This window comes from Coenobita brevimanus, chromosome 102 (genome assembly GCF_032717465.1).
Source record: "Coenobita brevimanus isolate Jiangsu-jjx chromosome 102, ASM3271746v2, whole genome shotgun sequence".
Classification (NCBI taxonomy): Eukaryota; Metazoa; Arthropoda; class Malacostraca; order Decapoda; family Coenobitidae; genus Coenobita; species Coenobita brevimanus.
Window position 1 is genome coordinate 1,796,090 of NC_137055.1, and position 16,799 is coordinate 1,812,888.

A 16,799-nucleotide genomic window follows, 5' to 3' on the forward strand; every position below is an offset into this window, starting at 1 on the left:
TGGAATTACTTCCCACGCCCTTGTGGCAAACTGCACATGGCCACTCTCCCTCGTCTTTGACAGTACCGCTACCAACCCTAGATATCATCACTTTTGTTTTATCTGCATTTACCCTTAAACCTTTTTGCCCCATACCATCTCTTCACTTCCTAAACCTTCCTCCGCCTCCCTTTCATTCTCTGCAATCAACACCAAATCATCAGCATACAACAACTCCCACGGGAGTCCGTTTCTAAAGTCACATGAAAGGGCTTCAAGTACCATGATAAACAACATGGGACTCAAGACTGACCCCTGATGCACACCAACATTCACAGAAAACTCATCACTCAAATCTCCATTCACTCTCACCTGGGTGTGAGCACCTACATACATGGCCATAACCACCCTAACCAGCCACTCCTCCAAGCCAAGCTTTCTCATTGCCCACTTCACCACCTCTCTAGGGACTCTGTCAAAGGCCTTTTCCAAATCAACAAAAACAAAATAAAGATCCCTTCTCCTACCAATATATTTTTCCTGAAGCTGTCGAACAATGAATATGGCATCAGTGGTCCCCCTACCTGGCATAAACCCAAACTGCATCTCATCAATATTCACTCTTTCTCTAATCATACCTTCTAAAACTCTCTCCATTACCTTCATTATCTGATCTAAAAGCTTTATACCTCTATAATTTCCTCTTTCCAGGGCATCACCCTTTCCTTTATACACATTTACAATTGCACTCTTCAGCCAATCATCTGGGACAACACATTCATAAATAATCCTATTTATCAGGTCAGTGACAACTCACCCCTATATCGCCTGAGGCCTTCAACATTTCGGCAGTCAACCCAGACACACCTGCTGCCTTCCCCACCCTCATCCTGCCTATTGCCTCACTCACAGTAGCAGTATCAATCAAAGGCCAAGGGCCAGACACTGGATCTGCTGGCTCCAAACCTTCCCTGTCCCAGTCAAACTCCTCATTCAACAACCGGTTATAATGCTCTCTCCATGCATCTTTAATATCCTCACTGTTCACCACTACCCTTCCTGTATCATTCTTCACACACTGCTCACCTATGATATCGCGATTATCCCTCTTCACCTGACCTGCCACCCTAAATATATTTTTCCTTTCCCCATGATTTAGGTTATCAAGTAATTGTCTCTGTGACTCAGACTTTGCCCTGTATACCTCTCTTCTAGCCCTCTGCTTGGCGGCCAAATATTCCTCTTTGCTACCACCCTTCTTCCATTCCCGGAAAAGCCTTCGTTTCTCCTTAATTGCAGCTTCTACACCCTCATCCCACCACCAAGTTACTTTATGTCTTGGTGGTCCTCTTGTCCAGCCGCATGTTACATCAGTAACTCTCAAGAAATTGTTCTTGAGGGCTCTGTACTGTTCATTAACGCCTCTGTCTACAGCTCCCTGTTCAGCCACCACTCTCCTCAACTCGCTATAGAGTGTGTGACCCATTTAACTGGACATGCAGCTGATTTTCCCTCTATTGTTTTCCTTGCTCTCCATACCCTACCTTATCCCATCCCTCAGAAAAAAAAAGGGTCAAGTTACCTATAATGAAGCAATAATGGCAGTACATGGCCAGAGAACAAAGTACAGCTTTATCTGCTATGTTGAATAAAGGTATCACAAATATATGCAAATTTACCTACACAAGGGCACAGCCAAGAGTGTGCCAAGCTGAGCAACAATGAGTGGTCACTGGGAGCTGGGGCCATATTTTCATGGAACTGGGAGGCTTACCATGGGTCTTTCACCCAAAACTGGTTGAGAGTTTCATCCCAAGGTCATTTATCTGATGTAGTTCAATAGCAGAAAAAGGCAGTGCTACAGTCATTAATCCTTTCTATGGCACTCCTCTGTGATTAGCAAAATATTCTAGCATTAATCTAAGGGTTTTATTACAAATTGGCATTCATGATGGAGAGATCGCAATGTTGGGCTGAGTCAAATTCCAAAGAGTGTAATGCCTACACTTTACCAGTTTCCTTCTAGATATGACACATTAACAGTACTGTATCCTATTCAATATTATTTAAGCAAAACATTTTGATATAATAAAGTTACCCCTGGGAGTATTTTTTTTTTTTTTTTCCCCCAAGAATACTCCCCCAGTACCCCTGCTTGTCGTAAAAGGCAACTAAAAGGGTTGGCGGAGGTTAGTGCCCCTCCCCGGAAAACAACTAACTAAAAAGACAAACAATAAGCCTCGGACAAGGACTGACCAAAAGATGACGACCAAGGACCGGACAAAGGACATGGTAATTGGAACATGGAATGTAAGGGGAGCGAATGATGAGGTGAAAGAGAGAGAGATTGTCCAGGTGCTTGAGGGTGAGAAAGTTGATGTATGCGGAATAACTGAAACTAAATGGAGCGGTGAGAGAATGGGAGTCTGGATGGGGTATATGTGCAGGAGTAGGTGAGAATGAGAGGGCAAAGGAAGGAGTATGTATAGTTGTGAGTAAAAGATGGAAGAAGAGCATAAGAGAGTATGGATCAGTTGGGTCAAGGATTGTGTGGGTAAGATGGAAAGTTGGAATACAAATGTGGGCGATTGTGTGGGTGTATGTGCCAATGCAAGATCGTGCAAGCAGAGTGAGAGAAGAGTTCTGGGAAAATGTGGAAGTGTGCGTGGAAAAGTTTGGAAAGAATGAGAGTGTTTTTGATCAGTGATATGAATGGTAAAGTAGGGAATGTGAAGGTGGATGGAATAGTTGGTGAGTGGGGTGTGCCTGCTGAGATAGATGAGAATGGCAGTGCATTAGTGGACATTTGCGCTGGGAGGGGGTTGGTGATAGCCAATACCCTTTTCAGGCACAAAATGATCCACAGGTATACATGGTGAGTGATGAGAAGGGTGGGTGGTGAACTGAATGAAAGGAAGGCAATGATTGATTGTGTGTGTGTGGATGAAAGGATCTGAAAATGTGTAATGGATGCAAGAGTTTATAGAGGTTGGGGGAGTGGACTTTCTGACCACTACTTGGTGGTGGCCAGAATCAAGATCCAAATAAGATGGAGAAATAGAAGAAGGGAAGGACGGGAAGAAGGAATATTTGTAAGGAGAGTGGAAAGGTTACAACAGGATGAGAAAAAGGCAGAATATAAGATAGAAGTGGAGGAACGATTGGGCAAATATGAATTGGAGCAGATGGGGGATGTGGAAGGTGTGTGCAGGATATTCACAGAAGAAATATGTGCAGCATGTGATGTGGTATGTGGGATGAAGAGAAGACGGAGGGGGGTGCAAGGAATAGCGTGGTGGAATGAAGAGGTGAGACAGGCTGTGGCACAAAAGAAGAAAGCATACAATGAATGGATGAGAAATAGGGGCGTGGAAGAAGTTGAGAGGCAGAAGAGAGAGTTATATGTAGAAAGAGAGAGGTGAAAAGATTAGTAAGAGAGAGTAAGAAAAGAGTGGATGGGGAATCTGGAAGGAATTCGAGTGTAAAGTGGAGGGACTGTAAGAAAATGTTCTGGAAAGAGGTGAAAAGAGTAAGACAGGGTGGAAGTGAAGTTAGCAGGGGAGTGAAAGATAAAAATGGTAGATTACTAGTGGAGAAGGGAGAAGAAGTGAGCAGATGGAAAGAACACTTTAAGGATTTGTTGAACATAGAGGATGGAAGTAATGCGAGTATAAGTGGCTGGGGAATGGCTGGGAGAAGGAGGGAGGTGAGAAGACAGGAAGAAATCAGTAGTAGGGTAGAAGTTGTGGAAGCAATGAAGAAAGTTAAATTGGGGAAAGCCCCAGGAATTGATGGAGTGTGTGGTGAAGTGCTGAAGCACGGGGGAGAGATAGTAGTAGAATGCACGTGGAAAATGTGCAGATTGGCCTGGAGGAAGGTAGAGTCCCGGAGGATTGGAAGTCAGGTAGAATTATTCCCTTGTACAAAGGAAAAGGGGAAAAAGAAGTGTGTGGTAACCATAGGGGCATCTGTCTTCTTAGTATAATAGGAAAAGTGTATGGTAGGATACTTATTGACAGAGTTAGAGAAAGAACAGAGGAATTAGTTGGAGAAGAACAGGGAGGCTTTAGGAAAAGGAAGAGGTTGTGTAGATCAGATATTCATTCTTAGATCTTTAGTGAAAAAGTTTCTAGAGAAGGGAAAGAAGTTGTATGCGGCTTTCATGGATTTGGAGAAAGCATATGACAGGGTGGATAGACAAGGATTGTGGAAAGTATTAAGAATATATGGAGTAGATGGGAAGATGCTGAATGCTGTGAAGAGTATGTATGATGGTGCGAAGGCTGCAGTGCGAGTGGATGGTGAACTGAGTGAATTTTTCTCTTTGAAGGTTGGGTTGAAACAGGGATGTGTCATGTATCCAAGGTGTTCAATCTCTACATGGATGGGTTAATAAAAGAGGTACAAGGTAGGGTAGTGGATGTTGGAGTGGCCCTGGTGAGAGAGGGTGGCGTTTGGAAACTCCCTGTGCTGTTGTTTGCAGATGATACTGTGTTGTTGAGTGAAGACGAAGGAGAGCTGCAAGGCTTGGTGGATGATTTTGGGAGAGTGTGTAAGAAACGGAATCTAAAGATGAATGTAGGGAAGAGTAAAGTGATGGTCTTTCAGAGAGGTGAAGTCAGTGAATGTACAGCGAGGTTGGATGGTGAGGAATTGGAAAATGTGAGTACATTTAAGTACTTGGGTAGTGTGATGAGGAAGGATGGAGGTTTGGAGGGTGAAGTGCTTGAAAGGGTACAGCAGGGAAGAAAGGTTAATGGTTCCTTGAAAGCAGTGATAAGAAGCAGGGAAGTGAGCATGGAAGTGAAAAAGTTACTACATGACAGTATATTGATACCAACTTTAACATATGGAAGTGAAGCTTGGACGTTGCTGGAAGGACACAAGTCAAGAGTGAGAGCAGTGGAAATGAGTTATTTAAGAGGAGCTTGTGGAGTCACATGGAGAGACAGGCTGACAAATAAGGATATAAAGGAGTGTTGTGGTGTGGATGTGGATGTGATAGGAAGCGTTAGGAGGAATACACTGAGGTGGTTTGGCCATGTGGAGAGGATGGAGGGTGAAAGACTGATAAAGAGAGTGTATGTGAGTGAGGTGCAGGGGGGAAGAGGGAGGGGGAGGCCGAGGATGAGATGAAGGGATGGGGTGGAGAGGTATATGAGAGAGGGGTGTGTGAGTTGGAAGCATGGCAGTGAAATGGCGAGGGACAGGGCGACGTGGAGGCGATTTGTTTGTGGCCACCCCGAACGGGATTGAGGCGTCTGGCAATAAATAGACAGATAGACAATACAAGAGAAATGAAAGTGTACCAATAAAATGCAAAATAAACGGCAAAATAAAGAGGTTGCATGGAGTTCTAACCAACAAAAATATGAGTCTCAGTGTGCCTTACCTCTGCTAGAACAGTTGTACACTACACTGACCAGCTTAGAAGCATGATCTCTCTTCTGACAGTGATGTATTTCTGGAAAACAAAGTAAAGGATTATTTGTACCTTCACAGGATACTCATTCTTCAGCTGTCATGATGAAGGCATACAAGGTAGGGGGTCTGGGGGGGGTGATATCCCCCCCCCCCAGAACTTGGAAAATGTCATTTTCAGGGCAAAAGCTGATTTTTCAAGTCATATACTTCTGATGGTGTACTGGTATCTTTAAAAGAAATACAGTTGAAGCTACCAGAATCCTTGCATTAGCCTATTAAGATGGTATTCTCTCTATGGAGGGAAGGAAAACTGATTAAACTGTTTTTGTTGTTCTGATACATATTCATTAACCATTTTCAGTTCTCATGTGAATACAAACCTGAACATAATATTTCATCATCATCTGGGCCTCCTTTCCCACCCCAGGGCAGGGTGAGGAGTAGCAATGTCCAGACAGCCCAAATTTGCCCAATCCAATGGGCCACGCTTCCATTCACTCATCATTCAAGCCCCCGGAATCCTGGCTCTATCGGATATGCCAAAAACATTCACCACGTTCTGTAGCTTCACATAATCATATCTGACAGAGTCAATCCAGATGCTGCCATGTTAAAAAGGGGTGCCAAAAAATCCCCGATCATGCACTTCTCACAAAATTCATCCAGCCAGCTCGATCTCGTGTCAGTTCCCTAGCCTCACTGACTTCCAAACCTCTCTTCCTCACACATTCATCCACCATATCTCTCCACCTTCTGCTTGGCCTACCTCACCTCCTCCCTCCTTCGAATTCGCTCAGATATACTTTTTTCACCACTCTTTTGTTATCCAGTCTCTCCACATGACCATACCATTTCAGTACACTCTCTTCAATTCTGGTGTCCACCGACTTCCTCACTCCGCATCTTTCGCGAATCACATTATTTTGTATTCATTCCACCCTCTGAACTCCACATACATTCCTCAGCAGTCCCATCTCCACTGCTCTTACTCTTGACTTTTCATTTTCATGCCACACCATAGTCTCACATCCATTTGTTAAAGTTGGCACAAACACTCCTTCATATAAGCCTCGTGCAACTGCAACACTCAAGCCTCTGTTTCTTATCAAGGCCTTCATTGCACCAGCAACTTTTCTTCCTTGTGTCACTCTACTTTCAACTTCTTTTGTACATTTTCCTCTCTTTTCTGTCATTGTACCCAGGTATTTGAACTCTCTCACCAATTCCAGTCTCTCTCCATTCACTGTTACATTGCACTGGGAGTCACCTTCTCTCTCAATAACCATCACTTTACTCTTTTCTACATTTACTCTCAAGGAACGACGCTTACAGACATCAGCAAAACTCTGCACTAGCCTACCAAGTTCTTGTCCGGTACTTGCAAGCAGTACTGCATCATCAGCATACAACAAATATGAGATATTCCATCCATCACCATTCATTACCAATGCCATCCCTCTCTCCATTACTCGTGTTTTTACTTCTCTCATCATTCCATCCATATATATACACTCAATCCTCGTACACCGCGTGTTTATAAACTACGGATTCGTAATCCGCAGCAAAGTGGCTGTCAGACTGCCAGCACCCTTAAACCGCTGTTAAGTCACGAAAATCGCGGATCTAGGCACTGAAGTGGGCCTTTTCCGAGGAGAATCGTAAACCGCGGCATTCAATTTGATAACCGCGATCCAACAACCAACCACCATCTGTCCCTGATGGCAAGTGTGCATACTAATGCCGCCATGTTGTTGTTGTTCTGCCCGCCATCCCCCACAGTACACAGCATCACCGTGCGGTACGAGAGCTACCTGCCTTTTTTTGTGCACTTTCCCCCCACCTCCTACCTTCCATGGCCCCTCCTTCCAGCACTCTACGCCCTGTGGCATCAAGAAGCAGCCACCGTTATCGTACAGTCAACGTTTGGAGCTCATTTGTCGTGTTGAGAAGGGAGAGAAGTTTGCAAGCCTGGCAAAAGAATATGGGAGGAACGAGTTTACCATAAGGATGATCTACAAAACCAGGGAGAAACCAAAACAAAACCAGGCAGACTTTGAGGGCTTCCTGAGGGAGGCTGAGGAGCTGGAGAAGGGAGAACAGCTTGAGGGAGCACCCCCACCTTATGCTGAGAGGTTCTAAGTTCTTCCCAACACCACCCCAATTCATTCACTTAAGCAATATCATCATAGGATTAAGGTGAGATCCCTTAACCTTGCTTATTTCTATTAAATACATGCACTGAATATTCCTAAATTTGTATGTTTGTGTTTGATGGTGCCTAGATAGGTGTAGGTAGGGTGCTTTGGGGGGTGGTTGGCCAAAGTCCAGACCCTAATTAATTTTTCACATAAGAGTTATAATTTATAAACCGCGGAACTTGTAATCCGCGGCAGTGGTCCAGACCCAAATTGCCGCGGTTTACGAGGATTGAGTGTATTGAATAACCATGGAGACATCATACAGCCTTGTCGCACGCCCACACTGATCATGAACTATTACTTAGATGCCCATTAACAATTACACATGCTTCACTACCATCATAAAAACTCTTGATGGCACCTAGCAGCTTACCCTCTACACCACACATGTGCAAAACTTTCCACAATCCTACTCTGTCCACTTTGTCATATGCTTTTTCCAGATCCATGAATGCCATAAACACCTTATGATCCTTCTCACAAGCCTTCTCTACTATCTGTCTCACTGCAAATATTTGGTCCACACATCCTCTGCCACTCCTAAGGCCACCCTGTTCATCACTCACTAGGACTTCTGATATCTCTCTTACTTTCTCTATAATAATTCTTCCATATACCTTCCCTACACACTCAGTAAGCTTATGACACGATAATTCCTGCACTCACTTTGCTCACCTTTATTTTTGTACAGGGGTACAATTACAACCTTTTTCCACTCTGCAGGCACAGTTTCACTCATCCATGCCTTAAGCACTTCATTCCATTCTCTCCATTACACTTAACCCACCCCATCCCGACCACTTTTCCACCACTGACACCCCCCAATCCAGACCATTTTTGGATTTTTTTTTTTTTTTTTTTTGGCTCAAACCTCCGCTTTTGGTGAGAAACATCGAAAATTCATAGAGAAATCGCTCACCTGAGGTTTAAAATACTTGATACAGGTAGGAGTACCTCCTCACCTTACTGGGTTTTCTAACAGGCTGGCACCAAAGAAAACAAGTTCTATGGGAGGGTAACTATTTCACACCACTCATAAACGGTATTTATTTATTTACTTGGTATGAATTTATATGTAGCATGAGCGTATATTGGTTTTCAAGCAGTAATAAAGGCATTATAAGCATTGTTTCACTCACTAACTCATCACCATACCTAACCTTTTTTTGCCACATTACCTGATCATCATTTCTGACTGTTTCTTCCTCTAATGCTATGTAAAGTTTGTCCTCCACATTGTCATTGATTGGGGAATCACTCTGGCCCTGAATTTCGTACCGTGGCATGACATGGCTTTACTGGCCAGGTCACTGATAACAGGTGAAATGCTGAGACAATGGCGTGCAGGGGGGGGGGGAGGTCATGCTGGGTAAGGCATTGTCCCTGCCTGGCATCTTGTAGAGGATGGTCTATCTATCTATAGCCCAACGCCCTAATCCTGCAAAGGGTGGCCACAGACAAAACGCCTCCAAGTCACTCTGTCACCCACCATTTGACTACCCTCCCCCCAACTCACCCCCCCCTCCCTCATATACCTCTCAACTCCATCCCTCCACCTCATCCTTGGTCTACCTCTCCCTCCCCCTCCTCCCACCTCACCCACATACACCCTCTTAGTCAGTCTTTCATTCTCCATTCTCTCCACATGTCCAAACCACCTCAGTGTATTTCTCCTAATCTTCTCAACCACATCCACATCTACCCCACAACGTTCCTTCACTTCTTCATTCGTCAACCTGTCCCTCCACGTCATTCCACATGCTCCTCTCAAGTAACTCATTTCCACTGCTCTCACTCTTGACTTGTTCCCCTCTTGCAAGGTCCACGCCTCGCTTCCATACGTCAGGGTAGGGATCACAATACCATCATGCAGTGATTTCTTAACTTCCATACTCACCTCCCTATTTCTCATCACTGCTTTCAGTGTACCAACAACCTTCCTTCCCTGCTGTGCCCTTTCACGTACTTCATCCCCCAAAGTTCCATCCTTACTCATCACACTACCCAAGTACTTGAATGCACTCACATTCTCCATATCCTCACCATCCAACCTCACTGCACACTCTGTGACTTCATTCCTCTCAAACACCATAACTTTACTTTTGTTTACATTAACTTTCAGCTTCCTCCTCCTACACACTGTCCCAAATTCATTCACCAAACCTTGCAACTCCCATTCATCTTCACTCAACAAAACTGTATCATCAGCAAACAGCAACACTGGGAGCTTCCAAATCTCACCCTCATTCATTAGGGCCAGCCCCACATCCACTGCCCTACCTTGCACCTCCTTTACAACCCCATCCATATATATATTAAACAGCCATGGAGACATCACACACCCCTGTTTCAGTCCCACATTGAGATCAAAGAACTCACTCAGCTCACCATCCACTCGCACTGTAGCCCTAGCTCCCTCGTACATACTCTTCACAGCACTCAACAATTTCCCCTCCACTCCATATATTCTTAATACCTTCCACATACCTTGCCTATCTATTCTGTCATAAGCTTTCTCCAAGTCCATGAAGGCAGCATACACTTTCTTTCCCTTCTCTAGATACTTCTCCACTAAACATCTTAGAACAAATATCTGATCTACACACCCTTTTCCCTTCCTAAATCCCCCTTGTTCTTCTCCAACTAGCTCCTCTGTCATATGCCTAACCCTATCAATGAGTATTCTACCATATATTTTACCAGTCACACTAAGAAGGCAAATACCCTATGGTTACCACATACTTCTCTCTCCCCTTTTCCTTTGTACAGAGGAACAATTATACCTGATTTCCAGGCCTCTGGAACCCTTCCCTCTTCCCAAGCCAATCTACACAACTTCCATATCCACTCCACAACAATCTCACCCCCATACCTAAGCATTTCACCACACACTCCATCAATTCCTGGGGCCTTTCCCAGCTTAATCTTCTTCATCGCTTCCACTACTTCCGACCTACTGATCTCTTCCTCCCTCCTCTCATCTCTTCTTCTCCCAGCCATTCCCCAACCACTTATACTCACCCTGCTGTCACTCTCTACATTCAACAAATCCTCAAAGTGCTTCTTCCATCTCCTCAATTTCTCTCTCTTCTCCACCAACAATCTATTATTCCTATCTTTCACTCCCCTATTATTTCCCCTTTCACACTGCCTTACTTTCTTTACCTCCTTCCAAAACAATTTCTTACTCTCCCTCCATTTCACACTCAGATTCCTCCCAAACTCTTCATCCACTTTCTTCTTACTCTCCTTCACCAGTCTCTTAACCTCCCTTCTCCTGCTCACATATACCTCTCTCTTCTCTCTCTCATCTTCTCCCCTACCTCTACTCGCCAACCATTCACCATATGCCTTCTTCTTTTGTTCCACAGCTCATTTCACCTCATCATTCCACCATGCTGTCCCTTGCACACCCTTGCATCTCCTCCTCACTCCACAAACCGCCTCACACGCTGCGCCTATCTCTTCCGTGAATATCTTACACACATCTTCTACCCCTTCCAACTGCTCTAGCTCATACCTTCCCAATCTTTCTTCCACTATGCTCTTATACTCTGTCATTTTCTCACTATCTTGCAATTTCTCCACTCTTCTCACAGGAGCTGCTTCCTCCTGTCTTCCCCTTTGCCTCCTCAACCACTTTCTTTGCATCTTTACTTTGGCCATCACTAAGTGATGGTCAGAGACTCCAAAAATCACTCGCGAAAATTGAAAATTGTGCAAATTAGGGACCTTGCAATTGATTCGCGTTATGTACGTTGACGGGATTGGCAGTGACAAAACGTGTGGATGTTAAAGAACGTTGACTGGACGCCGCGGGTTAAGCATCTCTGCATACACCTCATCAACCTCAGCTGCTTTCCCATTTTTCAGCCACTTCACAGCACTCTTCACCTGTGCTATGGTCCTTTCACCGCAAGAAGTCCATTCAGGGTGGGGCCCACCTGGTGAATCACCTCTAGCGATGCTGCCAAATCAATCGTAGTACATGCCTCTCTCTCTCTTATTTCCCATCTATGTGCTATTTGAAATTGTTTTTTATATTCTGTATATAGTAAAGGAAGCTATATAGTACATTGAGTATCACTTTTTAGAATTATAACAACGATTTGAATGAATTCTATGACATGTGGCAGAGCTTTTTTCCCATGTTGCCACGCCAAGGTCGGTGAGGGACCCAGGGTCAGAGAGAGGATTAGGCCTACAGGGGAAACCTCTTAAAAATAAAACGCGCCTAGACTTTTACCTCATAGGTGGTGTGGAAAAAAAGTTGAAAATAAATAAATAAATATATACAATAAATATATATATATATATATATATATATATATATATACAGAGAGAGAGAGAGAGAGAGAGAGAGAAACAGGTGGGATGGGGGTAGGTAGGGAGACAGAGTGATAATCCGATAATTGGTGGTCAAATTGGCAACGTCGCACTCGGGGAAAGTCCAACATTTGCCACACCCAGAACGGACTTCTTGCTGTGAAAGGACCATAGTGTCACGTCTCCTGGCACTGCATTCCTCTGCACACCCCCAAAACCAATCATGTTTACAGCTGCTCTGCTCTCTCTATTCCCAGTCATCAGGCTTTCAAAATATTCTTTCCATCTGGTCCTTACTTCATCTCCATGGGTTAATAATCTACCACCTGCATCCTTCACTCCATTCCATTTGTTTCCCCTTTCACTTCTACATTTCCGCACCTCCTTCCAGAATAACTTTCTATTTTCAGAATAGTTCGCATTCATTTTTCTGCCTAGATCCTCATTTACTGCCTTCTCTTTCCTCTTCACTAGTCTCTTTACGTGCTTCTTGCTCTCACCATATTCAGTTATTTCAACTGAACCCCTATCCTGTAACCACTTTAGCCACTTCTTCCTCCTTTCCTCCACCGCTCTCTTTACCGTCTCATCCCACCATGCCGTACCTTTCTTCTTTGTTGTCACTCTTGCCACACCACACACCGCTTTAGCATTCCTAACTAAGAAATCCCTATATGCATTCCACAGTCTGTCAAGATCCATTTCATTCCAATTCAGTAATTCTAACTCGTCCTCTACTTTGGTCCTGTATTTATCTGCCATTTCTTTAATCCTCAGCTTCTCAACTTTCAGTCTTTCTCCCTGACTGCTCCTCTCTCTCCTGATCCACCTCACTCCTCTCAGCTTGATCTTGCATACCACAATCATATGATCTGACAGACCTCCACATTGTCCTCTCACAGCCCTCGTATCAGCAACCATTCCCATCATCGACCTCTCTACGAGCACGTAATCAATCAGGCTTCTTTCAACACGATCCCCGTTCCCTCTGTACCATGTATATTTATGTGCATCTCTGTGTTTGAAATACGAATTACAAATGAACAACCTCCTCTCCTGACACATATCCTTTAGTCTTTTCCCATTATCATTTTCTCCTGGTACTCCATAACAACCCATTATATCATCCTCAGGACCAGTGCCTACTCTTCCATTCATATCCCCCATCACAATCACTTTATAGCTCCTGGGCATTTCTCCCACTACTTCACCCAGTTCATCCCAAAACCTGTCTTTCTCTCTCTCACTCCTGTCCTCACACGGTGCATATGCTACAATCATTGCCACTTTCACCTTCTCAAACTTGAACTTGATATACATACACCTTGAGCTGACACATTTGTAGTCTCTCATTCCACTCTGCCACACCTCATTCATCAACAAAGCAACTCCTTCCTTGGATCTTCCTCGCCCATTCATTCCCGATCTTACACATTTCACACCCTCCCACTCCTCCACTATGCACTCTTTCATCTTCGTTTCACACAATTCCATCACGGCATATCTCGCACTCTTGAACACATTCACCACTTCCACCCTCTTGCTCTCCTCATTCACACCTCTCACATTCCACATGGCCATGCAAGTCTGCCCATTTGGCTGGGGCCCTGGGCACGTATTGGGCCCTCCGAGGCTCTCTGAAATGAATGCCATGATTAAGCGATTTTGGATAGGGGAGTCTGGGGGACACTTAACCCTGCCAGAAACCCCGGTTATATGGTTACCACCCAGTGTAGTAAATGGTTTCCTGGGTACAGGAAACCATTTGGCTTGTCACTCAGTGTAGAGATCATATGGCACCTCTACATTGCGTGCGTGGATGATGGGCGCCCCCACCTACCACATAAGATTTTTACATAAAAATTACTTACACATTAATTATATTTTATAATACAACATTCTGTAGCTACATTCATGCATGGTGCATATTTAGTATTAATCATATACTTGGAGATCAGGGCAGCTTTGAAAATTTTCAGAGCAAATTCCTTCTGCTTCCCCAGTGAAATGCCTGCCTGTATGCTTATGCTTGTGATGTATAGCCTCTGGTTCCCTTTTAAACCCTGATAACAACAACTATTCTTTTTTTACCTTAACCTGCCCCAGATTTTCATTCTTTTGCTGCTGAGTTCACATAGCACAACAACATAAAACAATACTACAGCTCTACAGCCATTCCACAGCACTTCTTCACGTGCTAATACACTGTTACAACTACTGTAGGCATTCAAGATGGAGAGATGTCGGTTTTAAGCCATGTTAAACTAAACCAGGCACCATATCATACATAACTATTAGGTAGTTAGGAGATGGTCTAACTTCCATGGTAATTTGACACTGCAAGAATCTGGTCTACTTCCACCACACCAATTTCAGGGAATCCAGTCCAGTCCATGTCCAGTGTGTAGAATAATATAAAGAACATAACATTAACCATGGTCTCATCTAGTACACTCACTCCAGTAGAAATGGTTCCTGTAATCTGAAAATACTGTAGCTCCTGTAACTTGGAGTCAGATGCTAAAACTTAAGCCTTCCAGAAATACAGTACAGCTGTACCTGTAAATCTGAAATTTACCTTCCCACTCAGGTTCTGCAAGGCTACATTTTCGGGGAAAAGAAGCAAACTTATACAAAGCATCTTGGGCAACTGCCAATTCCATGGGTTGAACTTTCACTGATGGATCGTGGTTCTGCAACAGTCTACACTACAGACTGCTGTGGCTCATTTAGTACATGCTTAGGCTATCATAAAATGATAGTAATATCTACAATAAATATTAGCTATTAAGGTACTGAAGACAAGCACATTCATGTGGTGGCACCAATACAACAGGGTAGTTCTGCTGCCTGGTTATATAAACTTCTTGACCTCCTCATTCCCCTGAAAGAAGGGCTGTTGCATATTTGGTAAGAGTAACTTCAGCGTGCTGTCAATCTGATTCACATCCAGATATGCAGATCAAAACAACAACTAACAACAATTAGCTATTAAAAAGGAGAGCTACAAAATAACTAATATGATTTATGAAATTGATGAAATTTGAGTAAAGATTTGTCATAAAGAGCATTTCCATGTTTCACTGTGTTCTTTCCCCACTAATTATGATGATCCTATGCCGGCTGTAGCTACTTACCAATGTCCTGAGCCAGTAGGGAAAAATGGGAAAAGCTGATGGAACAAATGGCTCAAGTTGCAGGCTAGATGGACAAGACGGTTGGCACACTTGTCACTGCCAATGTCTTCCTCTGTCCTTGGAATCCAATGGCAGCAAGGTCACCTGCAAAAAAGTTACTTCAGTCAATGGCAGCTACCTAAAATAAGCACTAAATTCAGAGAGAATGGTTACCCACATTTGGAGAAAATTACAAAAATCTCTCTATAAACTGATGAGAATCAGGTCTTTCCTAGGCTTTCCTTTTTCCTCTGTTTTCATCAGAGGTGGATTGCTGCTTCTTGTGCAGATGAATATTGCTGTATTTAATTTATCTACCCAACTCTGACAAAAATGGGTACAGCCCCCCAAACCACAATTCTCAGTAAAATACAGTACTCAAAAGCAATATCTGGATCAACTTTCAACCAAGAAATTTGGAAATGTGAAAAAATGGAAATCCATGTTCATATACCTGTATCAAGTAATGATTTTTTAAAACTGAAACGATATTACAGGCCATTGTCGTAGCTGCGGCCACTGAGGCCACTGACTCATCTGTACATGAAGCCAGAGGACTGCAGGAAACCTGCCACTTCAGCCATGTATTCTCAGAGACCTTTTGCTGGGGTTACAATGAAGGACTGTGTGACAGTTAGGTGCTTAAGTAAGAAATGTTTTGTGAGGTGGGGGTCTGAACTACAGTGAAGGCATAGCAGATGATTATTTGTGATCTGTACTTTGTACGATATGGGTACTGGCAGTAAAACAAACAAGGGCAATGGATTGCATCACAGACTGACTAAATACACGTATGTATCTGCTAATTATGCCAGTTTCTTCTGACCAGGAGATCATCTACAGCAACTTGCTGAGTTCTTGTTGTGAGAAGGTTGTGGAGCCATGTCCCCATTCTACCTCTGCCACCGAGGAACCTGATTTTGTGCAGGAGGATGCTGTGGTTAACCATATCAAAGGCCTTGGTGAAGCTGAAGAATATGATATCCACATTCTTTCCCTCAACAAGGCATAGTGTGCCAGTAGTTTTGATGGGCAGTATCTGCCTTGTTAAAAGCCATCCTGACTTTATTTGAAGAGGCTGTTGTCTTCTATGTGGGTGAGCATTTTGTTACTGACACACTTCTTAAAGGCTTTAATAATGTGAGATGCGAGTGCAACAGGTCTATACTTTTTGGCCAAATTCCTGTTTCCTTCCTTATAAAATGGAGTTATGGTGGCTTGTGTGAGTAGGGATGGGATTGTTCCAGTGTCCATAAAGCTGCGCCATAGCTACCAGATGGTTGTCTCAGGGCTTAGCTGCATTTCAGGAGAATGGCTGGCACTCCATCTAGTCTAATGGCCAAGTTAATTCTCAGTTCTTGTATGGCATTTTTAATGTCATCCTCGGTGAACTTGATGTCAGTGAGACAGATTAGTAAGGGTGCATCCTCTGTGAAGAATGATGCTACGTTTTGGACTGTTGCTGAGATCCTCTTCTAAGGTTACTGGTGGTTCTCATGAACAGCACTTCGCTTTTGTTAGATTTTGGGAAGAGGCTCTGAATATTGCTCCTTACAATATTCTCTAGTGTGAGCTCAGAGCACTGAGCCAGGGGAATCTCTGGCCGAGTGGTGCTTGTTCTGCCCACCACATTCAGTACTCCTTTAGATGGCTGGAAAACAGCATTCCATGTGACTCTATGGCTATGGTTAGCGTC

The 16,799-nt window shown here is 43.8% G+C and overlaps 1 pseudogene; it reads left to right on the plus strand.

Moving 5' to 3' along the window:
- LOC145415339 (zinc finger BED domain-containing protein 5-like) overlaps nt 1-16,115 on the plus strand; it is an 83,377-nt pseudogene extending 67,262 nt beyond the window's left edge.
- The last annotated feature ends 684 nt before the right edge of the window (nt 16,116-16,799 follow it).